The sequence below is a fragment of the Canis lupus genome, chromosome 1, assembly GCF_048164855.1.
Source record: "Canis lupus baileyi chromosome 1, mCanLup2.hap1, whole genome shotgun sequence".
In the NCBI taxonomy this organism is placed as follows: domain Eukaryota; kingdom Metazoa; phylum Chordata; class Mammalia; order Carnivora; family Canidae; genus Canis; species Canis lupus.
Genome location: NC_132838.1, coordinates 51,725,977 through 51,740,278, shown reverse-complemented (window position 1 = coordinate 51,740,278; position 14,302 = coordinate 51,725,977). Strand labels below are relative to the sequence as shown.

The window sequence follows — 14,302 nt, the reverse complement described above, 5'->3', positions numbered from 1 at the left end:
GCATATCAAAGACAATTAATTTTATATATTGTGCTTGTATCTACCAACTTTGCTAAAATCACTACTTCTAATAGCTTTCTATAGATTCCGTAAAATTTTGTACATAGGCAATCATGTAGTCTTTGAATAAATAATGGTTTTTCTTCTTCCTTTCCAATCTGGATGTCTTTTATTTCTTTATTTTCACTTATTGCATTGGCTACAAGCATCAATATAGTGTTGAGCAGAAGTGTCAAGAGTAGAAATCCTCACAGTGTTTCTGTTTTTGGGAAGGAGGCCTTCAGTCTTTCACCATTAACTATGGTGTTAGCTGTAGGTTTTTTGTAAATGCTATTATCAGGTTAAAGAACTTCCTAGAACTCCTACAAATTTAATTTGCTGAGTTTTTATTAGAAGTAGATATTAGATATTTGTCAAATACTTTTTTATGTGTATTAATATAATCTTGGTTTTATTTCCTTTTAGTTTGTTAATATGGTTAGTACAATGTGTGATTTTTTTTTTTTAATGTAAAATCAAACCTGCATTACTGGGATAAACTCTAATTGGTCAAATTATCCTTTCTATATATATTGTAGAGTTTATAAACCGTTTGTTCCTAATTTCTGAACATTTGCTAATATTTTATTACTTGTATTTGTGGTTAATAGCGGTATTAGTTTGTAGTTTTCTTTTAATGTTTTTATCTGGTTTTAGTACTATAGCAATGCTGGCTTCACTGATGAGTTGGGAAGTAGTCATTCCTTTTCACTTTTCTAGAGAAGTTTGTTTAGAATCAATATTAGTTTTTCCTAAATGTTTAGTAGAATTCACTTGAAGGTTTTAACTACAAATTCAGTTTCTTCAGTAAATTGTAATAGATCCACTCAGGTTATTTCTTTCTTCTTGACTGAGCTTTAGTAGACCATCTTTAAAGGAATTTGCCCATTTCATATAAGTTGTCAAATTTACTGGCATAAAACTGACCATAATATTGCTTTATTATCATTTTAATATCTGCATGTCTATAGTGATGTCACCTCTGTCATCGCTGATTCTGTAATTTATGTCTTCTCTCTGGCTAGAGGTTTATCTATTTTATTGATCTCAAAGAATCAGCTTTTTGTTTTAGTCATTTTTCACTGTTGCTTTTCTGCTTTATATATTATTTGTGGAGCAAATTACAGCTGATAGACAAATCCAGCTGTATTTTTGTAAGGCCTTCTATCTACAAATGATTTTTGTATTTTTAAAGGATTGTAAAAAAATAAGAAAAATAATATGAACAGAGATCATGTGATATTCACAAACCCTGAAATATTTATTATCTGGCCCTTTACAAAAAAAGTATGCCAGTCCCCATTTTATATCTTTGATTTCTGCTATAATCTACTTACTTTGGATTAATTTGTTTGTTTGTTTTTTTTTTAATTTAGCTTGTCATTTTTAAAAATGCCATTGATTTGAGTCTTCTTTTAAATACAGACATTTATCAAAAAAAATTTTTCCTTTGGGAATTGATTTATATTTGTTCCTTTTTTCCTCCCACTTTTCCTGTTTGCCTTCTTTTGGTTATTTTATTTTATTTTATTTTATTTTATTTTATTTTATTTTATTTTTGATTCCATTTTATCTCTGTAGCTTTCATTTTGGAGAGTTTCTATTACTATATCTTTAGATCATGTACTTCTTTTCTTCTACCCTTAATTGTATTCAGTATATTCTTCTCTTTTTATCTCACATACTGTAATTTTCAACTCTAGAATTTAGGTTTTTGTTTTGATTTTTAACATGTTCTGTGTCTTAAAATACTGAACATATGGAGTACAGTTATAATATCTCTTTTAATGTTTTTGCCTATATTAGTCTGAATCAGTTTATATTGACTGATTTTTTTCCTCTCATTATGGGTTTTCTTTTTCTGTTTTTTTTTTTTGAATGCCTGGTAATTTTTTATTGGATGTTAGATATTGCCATTTACATGTTTAGTGCTGGGATATTCTTGTTTTTCTGTAAATATTTTTGAGCTTCGTCTGGGACACAGATATGTTACTTGGGAATAGTTTGACCCTTCCAGGTCACATTGTTAGGCAAGACCAGAGCATCACTTAGGCCAGGGCTCATCGTCCCCCCAGTGAGGCAGGGCACTGGTACATGTTCTTCCCAATGCTATGCATGTCAATCAGGATGTTTTCCGGTGTGGCTGGTGGGGATGGGCACTATTCTTGGCCCTGTTATCTCAGTCCTTTCAAATTCTTTTCAGTGTCTCAGATAACTTCCTGGTGTACATAAGCTGAATATCTGAGGGGGACTCTGATATTTTCCAGCACTTTGCCATGCAGATTCCAGCTGCCTTGGTCTTCCTGAACTACAGCTCCATCTTGGGCATTTAGGGAATTCTTCAGGTTTTGCTTGGGTCTCCCTCCCTGAACCCCAGTCTAGAAACTCTCTAGAGGCAGTAAGCTGGAGTAATGAAAGGGCTCACCTCATTTGTTTCTCTCTCTGAGAGACCACTGTTGTCTTAAAGCTTGATAGTCAGTATCTTGCAAACCACTGTTTCAAGTCAAATAATTACCAAAAATGCTAATGGACTAAAACTTCTAGTTAAAAGAAAAAATAGATCATTTGAACAATATAATGGGAGGTTGCCTAACCCAACTATCTCAATAAGATGAGAGGATGCCATAGGTAAAATATAAGCAATAAAATTAGCAAGTGCTGTTTTGACACATATAAAATCAATAACTAAAAAATACATTTTTAAAACATATAGACATATTTATAAAAAAATATCACATTTGAGCAATAAAGTAAGATTTAACAAAGTTTATTTTCTCTGAATACAATGCAGCTAAGTTAGAAATATTAATTTCTATGATAATCAGTATTATACTGATAATATGATAACTAGGCAATCTGTGTTTGAGTATTAAGAAACTTCTAAATAGGGGATCCCTGGGTGGCTCAGTGGTTTAGTGCCTGCCTTTGGCCCAGGATGTGGTCCTGGGGTCCTGGGATTGAGTCCCACATCGGGCTCTCTCCTGGGGCCCGCTTCTTCCTCTGCCTGTGTCTCTGCCTCTCTCTCTCTCTCTCTTTGTGTCTCTCATGAATAAATAAATGAAATATTAAAAAAAAAAAAGAAACTTCTAAATATCTACTAGGTCAAAGAAGAAACCACAAAGAAAACCAGAAGGTATTAAGAATAGAACAATAATAGAAAGAAAAAAGTCCTACACATTAAAATTCCCAGGTGTGTGTTTATAATGGTTCTTCAAAGAAAATTTATAGCCAAAAGGTTTTTAGTTAGAAAAAGAACAGAGGCAGAAAACTTAGCTAAGCATCCAACATATCAGAAAAAAAAAAACAGAACTAACACAATAAAATAAATAAGATAGTAAAGACAAAAGTCAGAGATTTCTGAAGGAAACAAAGGTGAAATAAAGTTAAGAAGGAAAGCTGGTGATTGTTTTTTTTAAAAGAAAGAAAATTGATAAATGCCTTACAAGATTGATTCAGAAAAGACTGGTCAAGTCACAAATAAATAATATTAGGAATAGAAAAATGTGTACAACTGAACTAATTTAGGGATTAAAATGTCAGAGGGTATATAACCTATTTCATTTAGTAAATCTGCAAACTTGTATGAAATGGATGGTTATTAAGAAAAATATAACTTACCAAGACTGATCTAATAAATTTTAATGCTCTAATAAAGAAATTCAATCTCTAATTAGAAATATTCCCATTAAGAAACATCAGGCCTAGATAGTTTCAAAGCATGAGTGAGTTTTACCAAACATTTGAGGAACTAATTCCTATCCAAATATTTCCTCAAAAGAATACATATTTTGCTCAATACTGAAAAGGGACATTATTCTCCAATGGGTATTTTGATTACCTTACTTACTAAAATTAATAAAGTTAGCAAAGAAAATAGAAATATAGGTAAGTATCATTTATGACCACTATTTCAAAGGTCTTAAATAAAATATTAGGGAACCAAATTAGGAAGAGACATGAGGGATAAACTATCATGACCCAATCATTTTAATTCCAGATATGCTTGTTTGGATTAACATGACTTCATCAATAAAGTAATTCATTGTATTAACAGAAGAACACAATTATATGATCTCATAGATGTTGAAAAACTATTTAACAAGATTAAACATAACATTTATTCTAAGAACTTATCAAGCTATGAATAAAAGTATTTTAATATAATGAATAAGTATCTTATAAAACATACAAATATGACAAAATAGTTATCCTTTAAGACTGAGAAAAATCACAACTATACTATAAACAGTATATAAAGTATAATAAGGCTTGAAAAAGAACAAAAGGTATCATGGTTGTATAGAATTAAACACAGTTGTCTCTGTTCATGGCTGACTGACGGGACTACCTATGTAGAGAGCCCAAAACAATATACAATTATGTCAAGCAAATTCATTAGAGAATTTGTAACTTTTTGTATGAAAATTCAACATACAGAAATCAATTGCATTTCTGTTTGCTAGCGACAGATAGTCAGAAAATGTGGTTTTTCTAAGTTACCATTTATAATTGCATACATCAAAAACAAATCGAACCTTTATATCCAACAAGAGATTTATAAGACCTCTGTGAATAACTTGACAAAACTTTATTGCTAGAGGTTAAATAAGCCTTTGGTAAATGGAGAGATGTACCATCAATTATGAGCAATCAGTCCTTTTCTTAACCATCTCAGAATGCATTCAGTAGCCACAATGTGCAATCAGCAAGCTGACTCATTATCTCATTACTTGGAAGGGACACGTACTTGTTGCTATAATCAGTTTGTTTTCTCCCACTGCAGAGTACATTGTGGTTTTCTTAATTTTTTTTGCTTTGAGTGAGCCATCGAAGTTCAAGCCTCCACCTAGGCAGCTTTTTATGTGTAGCCAACATCTGCTATTTTTCTGGAAATGACCAGTTTTGCTGCCAGAAAGAAAAGGCAATGATTTATCTGTTTCCTCAGTAGCGGACAGGAGGAAGAAGGAGTGATATGTGAGGGGGAATTTTGTTGTGTTCTGAGTCATGATGAGTTTGGCCTCTTTGTCTCCAAGTCTGGGATGGAAGGCCCTGGAGCCTGGGGATTGTTTCATTGAACTCAGGGGTGTGAGAGCAGTGGCCAGTGAGGTTTCTGAATAGCTTCTTTGGTTCCCAAAGGAACTGTAGCTTTGTCCAAAGAAATTATTTACCTTCCTATGTCCATTTTGTGTTTAAAATTTTACTGAAATAATTCACCTGAGATACGTATAAAGGGCTGATTACCATGGATGAATTTTGTTAAAACCCTGTGAAATCCTTCCCTACCTTCTATCTCTGTCATGTTTCAATGACCGCTCAAACCAAAACCAATCCGACCTCACTTGTGCTTGTACTTGATGAACTCACTGTGCTCAAGTTCCCTGAAGCTTCATCCATTGTAAAGGAACAGAAACAATCCTCTGGGACATCATTTTAGATACTTTCCTTCACCCTGCTATCCTCAGAACCAATTTTCTGAGGAGCAAGTCTGCTTCAAAGATAGGGTGGCATATGTCTGAGCACTGGGGTATGGAGGTCATCAAAGAGAGATCACTTTCCTCTTGGCTCTCAAAATGTTCAAGAGCCATGGCCTTTCCTTCCCCGGGGTAGAGGACAGGGGTGGATGATGTGCTTGGTTCTGTTCCTCTGCTCTAGCATCTAAAACCTACCGCCCCTTGGCATAATTTCAGCTAATAACTAATAAGGTGTCATTTGCTTTTATGTTATTCACAGAACCACATCTGCTGAAAATAAATTTACATTAGGAATTAAGATAATGCCTCCAAATCACCAGTGTGATAATTTGCTAAGTGAAAATTGACTCATAAAAGGAAGGTAAAACAGGGAACCTCTGATTGCAAAGTCTCTGTAGATGATTTGAGATTGCACATTGAAGACCATATGTTTCAATGCAAATGTGACATGTAGCTAATATTGGGAGCATTTCCAGAAAATTCTGTGCAATATGCTCTTCCAAAAAAATGAAATCTTGCTTGGTGTAATGCTGAACCACAGTTATACGTGGCAGTTTGTGGATTGTATGCATATGGGAATGGCACCTCAAAACAAACTTTCCTTTTAGACTGTTATTCCATTTGTGAGACAGCAGCAGATGGCTCAACTGGCAGAGGAATTCACTTCAGCACAGTTCTGACTCATAACTGTTGTAAAGTTGCCAGAAGCATGAGTGACCAGAAGACCAGTTTTTTAATAATTTTATCATATAGCCTTCCTTTTCTTGTGTTGTTTATGGGTAACATCTCTACAGTAGTTCTCCATGGACATATTTCATAAATAACAGATCTTGATGCATTGATTTTAATAGCAGAAGCTTTATATTAGCCTTGCATCTGCTCTACAGATTACTTAGGTTTCCTAAAATGTCAACAGTCTCAATTTTGCATATGTCTAACAATATTATATTCTACTCTAACAATGTCTGTTTTGCACACACATATACACACAAACACACTTTCCATGAAAATGAGTGCACACAAATAATTCATGTCTTATACTTACCAGTAAGTCCATATTCACAAAATTATATGCTAATTGATCAAATGTAAGGAAGCCTTAAGAAACCTCACCTAGTGTCAGATTTCAATATACATACATCACGTGATCCACCAGTAATGCTGCTAGGTTCTCTGTCCTTATACTTCCTACTCTTTTTTTTTGTGTGTGTGTGTGTGTGTGTGTGTGTGTGTGTGTGTGTTTGGGAAACCAGAATAACAGTGCAACTCTACTATTCCCATAAGAGGTTATGACAGGTGGCTTTTGCTTTGGTACTAAAGGAAGAACCACACATGATTATGTCATAATGTGACACTAAAAAGAGAAACCTAAGAATAACATTTTATGAAATGAAAAAATGAACTGTTTTTTATCCCATCAATTTTGTGTTTGTTTGGAAATTAAAACTAATGCAAAAATTTCTGTAACAGTTAAATGTATTTTCTTGAGGATCAGAAACCAAAAATGACCATTAGTAACATTTAAAAAGTCATCACCATTATTGGATTTGACAAGTCCCATCAATCTCATTTCTTTGTTGTGTCATGCAGCAAATGATATCATCAAATAGCATGGAGAAGCAGTGGTTTAAATCTATCCTCAGAGTCACTGAGCACATGAATGAACACTGCTTCTCTCTCTAGCAAAGTCCCTGGCACATAGTGAACACTTAATTGTTTGTTGAACCAGTTAATTAATTAATGTCCACCTAAGTCCACCACTTTCTAGCCATTTAAGCTTAGCAAGTTACCTTAATTACTGATGAATTAATCCTTTTTAGTTCTAAGATGTACAAATAAAGGAACCTTATTAAATTATGGAGAAGACATGAGATACCTTATGTAAAATACTTCACTTTGTGCCTGGAGCTAATTCGCGCATCAATACCATGTTCAGAGTTCTGTTCAAACACCAGGGTTTTCTCTTTGTTTTGTTTTTAAGTATTATCAGCATTTCTCAGTTTAATTGTGGAAAATTATATTGGGATTATGTTAGAGTGGAAAACTTTGACCATCTTCAAATGAGCTTAGAAACATGATAGAAACTGTATTCGGTATCAGTTGTAATATTTGAAAATTCTTGCCCACCTTTGCCTCTTTCTACCATAGGGACTGACACAGAACTGAAGAACATAACTAGTTACTTACAAAAAGGTTTTATTTATATATGCATAGTTATGTAAGATCTGCTGAACAAGTATCCAGATTAGTCAGGTTTCAAAGCAGTGTTTTATTAAAAAACAAAAACAAAAACAATAAAAAATCAATTCTTCCACAATGTTAATTCAATTATTACTTAGATTTAGAAGAACATTTGACTTTCAATGGTAGAGATGACATTAGGAATGGTTTTGTACTACAGAATTATATACTTAAATTGTATAACCATTTTCAGAGATGACTCTGTCAGATATCTGTTAATTTTTAATGGGGAATCCTATTCTGGAAGAATTTCATTTTGGTTTGACTATATCTTTTTTACTCACAACCCTTTAAAAAATCAACTTTTCCAACCAATTATCGGAACAATAAACTTTCGAATAAAGTTGAATAAGTTTACTCATCAAGACAGAGTTCCTGTTAGGGTATTTTATCCAAATTATTTAAAATAGAGGAAGTATGAATAATTTGAATAAAAAATACAGAGTTAGTGAGCTCTTCTGACTTTTTTTTTACCCCCTTAAATAGTTGTTTAATGGCAGTGGGCTGGAAAGAGCGATGGAATTAGCATATACAGACAACACCACATACCAATGTCATGTGGGAGGCCAAAGTGATGGGAAAGAGCAGCCTGGAGCCCCAGGTGAGGCCCTCTCTTCAAGAGTGAGTGTGGGAGAGGGCAGGGGCTGGAGTGTTGAGGGGGCAGCCTTAGAACACCTCTGCTTAGTAGGCATGGTTAAAGATGAAGAGGGACTCACTCACTGGCTGCAGCCCCGGCCTGACCACTTGGGGTGTACTTTCCTTAACAGGCAAGGCTGTTGGCCAGGGCTCGCTTGATCTACCCTTCCTGGGCAGCCTTCAGGTTCTCCTTCTTTCTACCCCAGGCCTTCAGGGCAGAAGCCTGTAGGGCTCGGCCATAGGAGAAGGTCAGGGCCCATGGCTTCAGCAGGGGGCACTTGTTGATGGCATTGAGGTTGATGGATGCCTCCTCCTCACTCTGGCCTCCTGATGGGAAGGTTATCCCAGGAACAGTGGGGGGCACTGTGCGGTGCAGTGCTGTGACAGTTGCCATGGCAATTTCCTCATGAGAATATTTGTGGGTGCAGGCATGGCCTAGGGTTATCATATTGGGCTTCAGCAAAGTGCCTTCCAGGTAGATGTGGTGGTCACTCAGAGCCTTGTAGACAGCAGCCAGCACCTTCTTGGTTACATACTGACAGCGCTTCAAGTCATAGTCCCCATCAGGGAGGATCTCAGATTCCATAATGGGCATGATGCCATTCTGCTGACAGATGCTGGCATAACAGGCCAGAACATTGACATTTTCTATGATGGCAAGGGCTGAGGGGGGTGTTCCCCAATTTTTAGCACACAGTGCCACTTGGCAATGACTTTTGCCATTCACATGAAATACTATAGAATTATAGAAATCATGAATTAGTTCTTTTGAGATTTTGCTATTAGCCTATTTTATCCTGTTGTGGTTGTGTATGAATATTTGTCTCTCCAAGAAGATTGTAAGAATCTGGAAGTCAGGGACAAATCCTTATTTTCCTTTTGTGCAAATCATTGTCTCCATTCATTGTTATTTATAACATATAAGCCCTCATCCCCTTGGCATGCTCAAAATTTATACTGAAATTAAGTTTTAGATTTATCTTCTTGAAGCCTTAAAAAGCTTAAAAATGCATTTATAGTAATTATAATGAAGTATAAATGCATTATGTAATACATTAATAAAACATTTTTGCATGGCAGTATTTTGTTAAGCAGAAGTGGTACGATGTGTATTATAAAATTTCACTACTGATAGTATCAAAATTCTCTGTCAATTATGCAGTTTTGTTTTTTTTTTTTTTTCTTGAGAGGGAGAGAGAATGGTGAGGAGGGGGTAAGAGAGAACTGTAAACAGGCTTCACGCCCAGTGTGGATCCCAACACCCGGAGAGCATGACCTGAGTTGAAATCAAGAGTCAGATGCTTAACCAACTGAGCCACCCAGGTGGCTCGTAAGCACATTTTTATAATCCCAAACACTGTAGTTTCAAGATTCAAGAAGCTTCATGTTTTTTTTTAATTTAATTGCTTTTAAAAACCACTCCACCATTAATTTAAAAGTTTCACACTAAAAGAGTGTGCAAGAGAAGTGCCCTGTTACTTTGCCCTAAAAGTTAATAGACCCATGTTTCATTAAAATAGTCTGTAATCTCATGCCCTTTAACTTAAATTTCTTCAGTCTAATTTTCTATTGATTGTGTTCATTCTCCCTGATTTCCTCTCAGTTCCTGTGTGTTTTTCTTATATGAATGCTAAGGTATTAGGTGGTTGTTCATAGACCCATGTGTCCCAGCAGCCAGTATGGGGCCGGGGAGTGATGATGATGGATCAGGACCTGCTGGTACTACAGCTGCCAGTGGGATGGGGGCTCTGCGGGAAATGCTGCTCAGTGTAAGTGTTGGACAGAAGCTGCGGAGCTGCCAGCCCTTCCTCTGTTCTTCTCAAATCCCTCACAATTTATTTGATGTCAATTAAGTCCAAAAATAACTAAGATTATCCATTCCATGCTAATATAGCAGCATTAATAGCACATTTTTATAAGTAAGTTCATTTGTGTAAGGAATGGACCCAAATCTGTTGAACTCTGAAAAGATGATGATGAAGTGCTTAGCACCTGTTGTGTTGAAGGTAAAACATTTTAAATATTTATGCAAACACTAACACAATTTCAAATACCCTGGGTAGAAGTGGGGAGACCAGGTAACTCTTCCTAACTGGTATCTTCAGTGGTGTTTGTAATAGAAATATTTGAATATTTGAAAGGCCCTTCCCTAATTAGGTCAATTCATACTAAATGGTTTGCCAGGTTGAGTTTACAATCTTGTGGCTTAAGGAGATTATTTTCTTTTTTTTTTTTTTAATTTTTATTTATTTACGATAGTCACACACAGAGAGAGAGAGAGAGAGGCAGAGACACAGGCAGAGGGAGAAGCAGGCTCCATGCACCGGGAGCCCGACGTGGGATTCGATCCCGGGTCTCCAGGATCGCGCCCTGGGCCAAAGGCAGGCGCCAAACCGCTGCGCCACCCAGGGATCCAAGGAGATTATTTTCAAGTCAACATCTGTGGTTCCTTTTTAGCGATAAGAATTTGCTAATTAAATATTTGTACCTATAACAGTTGTAAGAGTAATGTTTGAAAAGTATTGTGTGCTTCGGAAATAATCATATAAGTCAAGAGTTCCTCTTATTACAAACCTCTGACCTAACTTTAGCATTCTCAACCAGACAGTGAGAAAACCAAGTGATCTACTTTTTTTTTTTTAAATGTAGATAAATTTTTCTAAAACTGATTGAAACAATTCAATGCCTTAACAATGACTAGAGCAGTGATTCTCAAATTTTAGCATCTTGAGGACCTACCAGTGCCTTTGAAAGTGGCTTGAGCCATACCTTACATTTAGGGTTTTATTGTCTCTGGGGGTGGGGCTGAGCACTTGAGTTGTTGTTTTTTTAAGATTTATTCACTTATTCTAGAGAGAGAAAGAGAGAGAAGGGTAGGGGAGGGGCAGAAGGAGATAATTTTCAAGCAGATTCCCTCCTGAGTGCAGAGCCCATGAGATCATGACCTGAGGAGAAACCAAGAGTCATCTGCTTAATGGACTGAGCCACCCAGGCGCCCTTACCCGAGTCTTTCTTAAGTCACATCAAGGTCTATTATATTTCATGGAATCTCGGAGGCAGAGATTCACCTGCTTCACCTTTGCTGAAAACAAGTGTTGTACTAGTTAGGCAATCTCAAACACCTGCCGCCCATTCCATGTGTAATCTGAAATCATCAAGTGAAATTAAATGTGAGAGACAGTCTTGATGAGGTGGCAGGCATCAATCATGTTCAGATTTTTGACACATACTTTTCATTCCTCCTTCGTGCAGAGAATTAGCATTATGGTGTGCATCTTTATCAGTTCAATCCTTTGCAGTTGGCACTGTCATAAGCAGCAGATGGGTGGCTTTAACTTTTAAAATTGTAAAGACTGTTTGGATACAGTACTCTCCATTACCGAAACATTCCCCTGAGGCATCCAGAGAGAGGGGGGTTGGTTATAGTCAGAACATGTACTGAAATTGGCATTGAGAGTATGTGGAGACATATTTCCAGAAGAAAAAATGTAGAAGATAGAGTAACATGAACATTTTATACTTTTAAAAAGTTTTAATGTACAGTCTCTGTTGCTTTATGGAAACACCAAATTAGATATCAAAAGAAGGCATGCACAGGCTTCAGAACTTATTTTGAATAGATGTAATACTCCTGGTTGCTACTCCAGCACTTCGCAGGTGGAGATCTGGAGATTGTCCTGCCATGGTTGTCACTGCCCTTGCTTCCAGTTTCCCCCGGTGACCAGCTCATCCCAGTTTATCTAGGACGTTTCTGTTGTTAGCACTCAAAATCCCATGTCCCAGTACCCCATACTCTGGTCACTCTAGATTTACCTTGCATGGATTCACCATTCATGGTGCTTTCTTCATCTTTAGGAATGGCAAGCCAACCAGATGCCAGGCCCTCTTTTAACTATGCTACAGGGGAGGATAAAGAGGCATTATCTAAGTCAGCAGTGAGCCATAAAAAAAAATAAATAAATAGATCTCTGTGAAGAAATTATTATATACTATGTTTATTCAATTTAAAAAAGTTTTCTTATTTTAAAGAATTCAGTCTCACTCTAGGATGGTGCATGTTCTCCTCTGTTGACGTAAAATGATGGTGATTTTAAATATATATTTGGTAAAAATAAAAGCTGGTAATACAATGATGTTTGTAAGTCTGTCATCTCATTTTGTTTTGAAATTTTATTTTATCCTTGAAATTTGGAAGTTCTCAAACTATTGATGTATGATGTGTAACTGGAGAAAGTGCCATTTTGATCATGCATTTTTATGAGCACTAAGCTGAAATTTTATTTATTTATTTATTTATTTATTTATTTATTTATTTATTTAAATATTTTATTTATTTATTCATGAGAGACACGGTGACATAAGTAGAGGGAGAAGCAGGCTTCTTTCAGGGAGTGCAATGCGGAGAGGAGGGGCAAGATGGCGGAAGAGTAGGGTCTCCAGGGAGTGCAATGCGGGACTCGATCCCAGGACCCCAGGATCATGACCTGAGCCAAACCACTGAGCCACCCCAGTGCCCCAAAATATGAAATGTTTAAAAGAAAGATATGAAATGTTTGGCATATCTTAATAAGTTTGTTAAACACCACAGACATATGTGTCTGGAGGCGAGTGGGCACTGGGAGATCTGTGTGTGCCCAGATGTTGGACAAGGGCAGTAGAAGGGTGGACGTGAATTGATACTGTTCCTGTTTTCAGGGCAGCTGCCAATAGGTGAATTAGTCACTATGTCTGGCAAACTGTGAAAGGATTAGAGTAGTAGTTTGTGAGTGCTGAGAGAGGGTAGTGATGATGAATAGAAAGATTGTTTATGTAATAATAATAATTTTAAATGTGAGTACAGTGATAGAGGAAAGCCTGGAGTGGAATATCTGGCTTCCCCATGTGCTTCTTCTCTTGACATGTCTGTGAGTAAGTGAGGACCCAAGAATCGGAGCATGGGCTTGGGGGTTACCCAAGCCTGTATCAACAGTTGTCCTACTTATCACCTGGCTCTGTGGCTTGAGATGAGACATTGATGCCCTCTACAACTCACATTCTTTATGTGGTAAGTGTGACTGAAAGCCCTTCTTTGAGTTGTCCAGGTGAGAGTGTATCAATCAGCATGCACTTGTTCCCCTTCTTGTCTTTTACAGAAAGGAGAGGAGAGTTAGGTGGATTTATAGCTCCTGCAACAACTTCACTTAAATACAATGGCACAGTTGAAACAGAGGGAAGTCTCCAGTGGCGAGTCGAGGACTCCTGTTTAGTTCTTCTGTGCTTCAAACCTTTTCTGTCTGCTTGTATGAAAACACGGGAAAAATGCTTAACAGACTTGACTCTGAGATGGAAGGAGCAGCAGATTCGATGGGTGACAGGCTCAGGAAATAGAATGCAGATAAGCCTTCACAGTTGAAATTGTGAGCTCAAGCAACAGGTTGACGTTTAGCAGAGACAATGCCAAAGCTCTTTGTGTTTTTTTTTTTTTAAAGTTTTATTTTAATTCCATAGTTAACACAGTGTAATCTTAGTGTCAGGTGTCCAGTTCATTCAACTATTCCATACAACACCCGATGCTCATCACAAGCGCCCTCCTTCATCCCCATCACCTATTTACCCCATCTCCCCATCCACCTCCCTTCTGGTACAAACCATGAGTTTGTTCTCTAGACTTAAGAGTCTGTTTCTTAGTTTCTCTCTCTCTCTCTCTCTCTCTCTCTCTCTCTCTTTCCCCCCTATGCTCCTTTGGTTCTTAAATTCCACATATGAGTGAAATCATATGGCATTTGCCTTTCACTGACTTATTTTGCTTAGCATTATACTCTCTAGCTCTATTCATGTCCTTGTGAATGGCAAGATTTCATTCTTTTTTTTAAAGACCTGAATAATAATCCATTGTATATCTATACCACATCTTTTTTATCCATTCTTCAATCAAT

The 14,302-nt window shown here is 36.5% G+C and overlaps 1 protein-coding gene and 1 pseudogene across 1 annotated transcript in view; one reads left to right on the top strand and one right to left on the bottom strand.

The window, feature by feature from the left end:
* PRKN (parkin RBR E3 ubiquitin protein ligase) overlaps window positions 1-14,302 on the top strand; it is a 1,297,938-nt gene that overhangs the window by 349,527 nt on the left and 934,109 nt on the right. The gene's annotated exons all lie outside the window — the stretch shown is intronic.
* Window positions 8,472-8,982, bottom strand: LOC140608585 (fructose-bisphosphate aldolase A pseudogene; annotated as a pseudogene).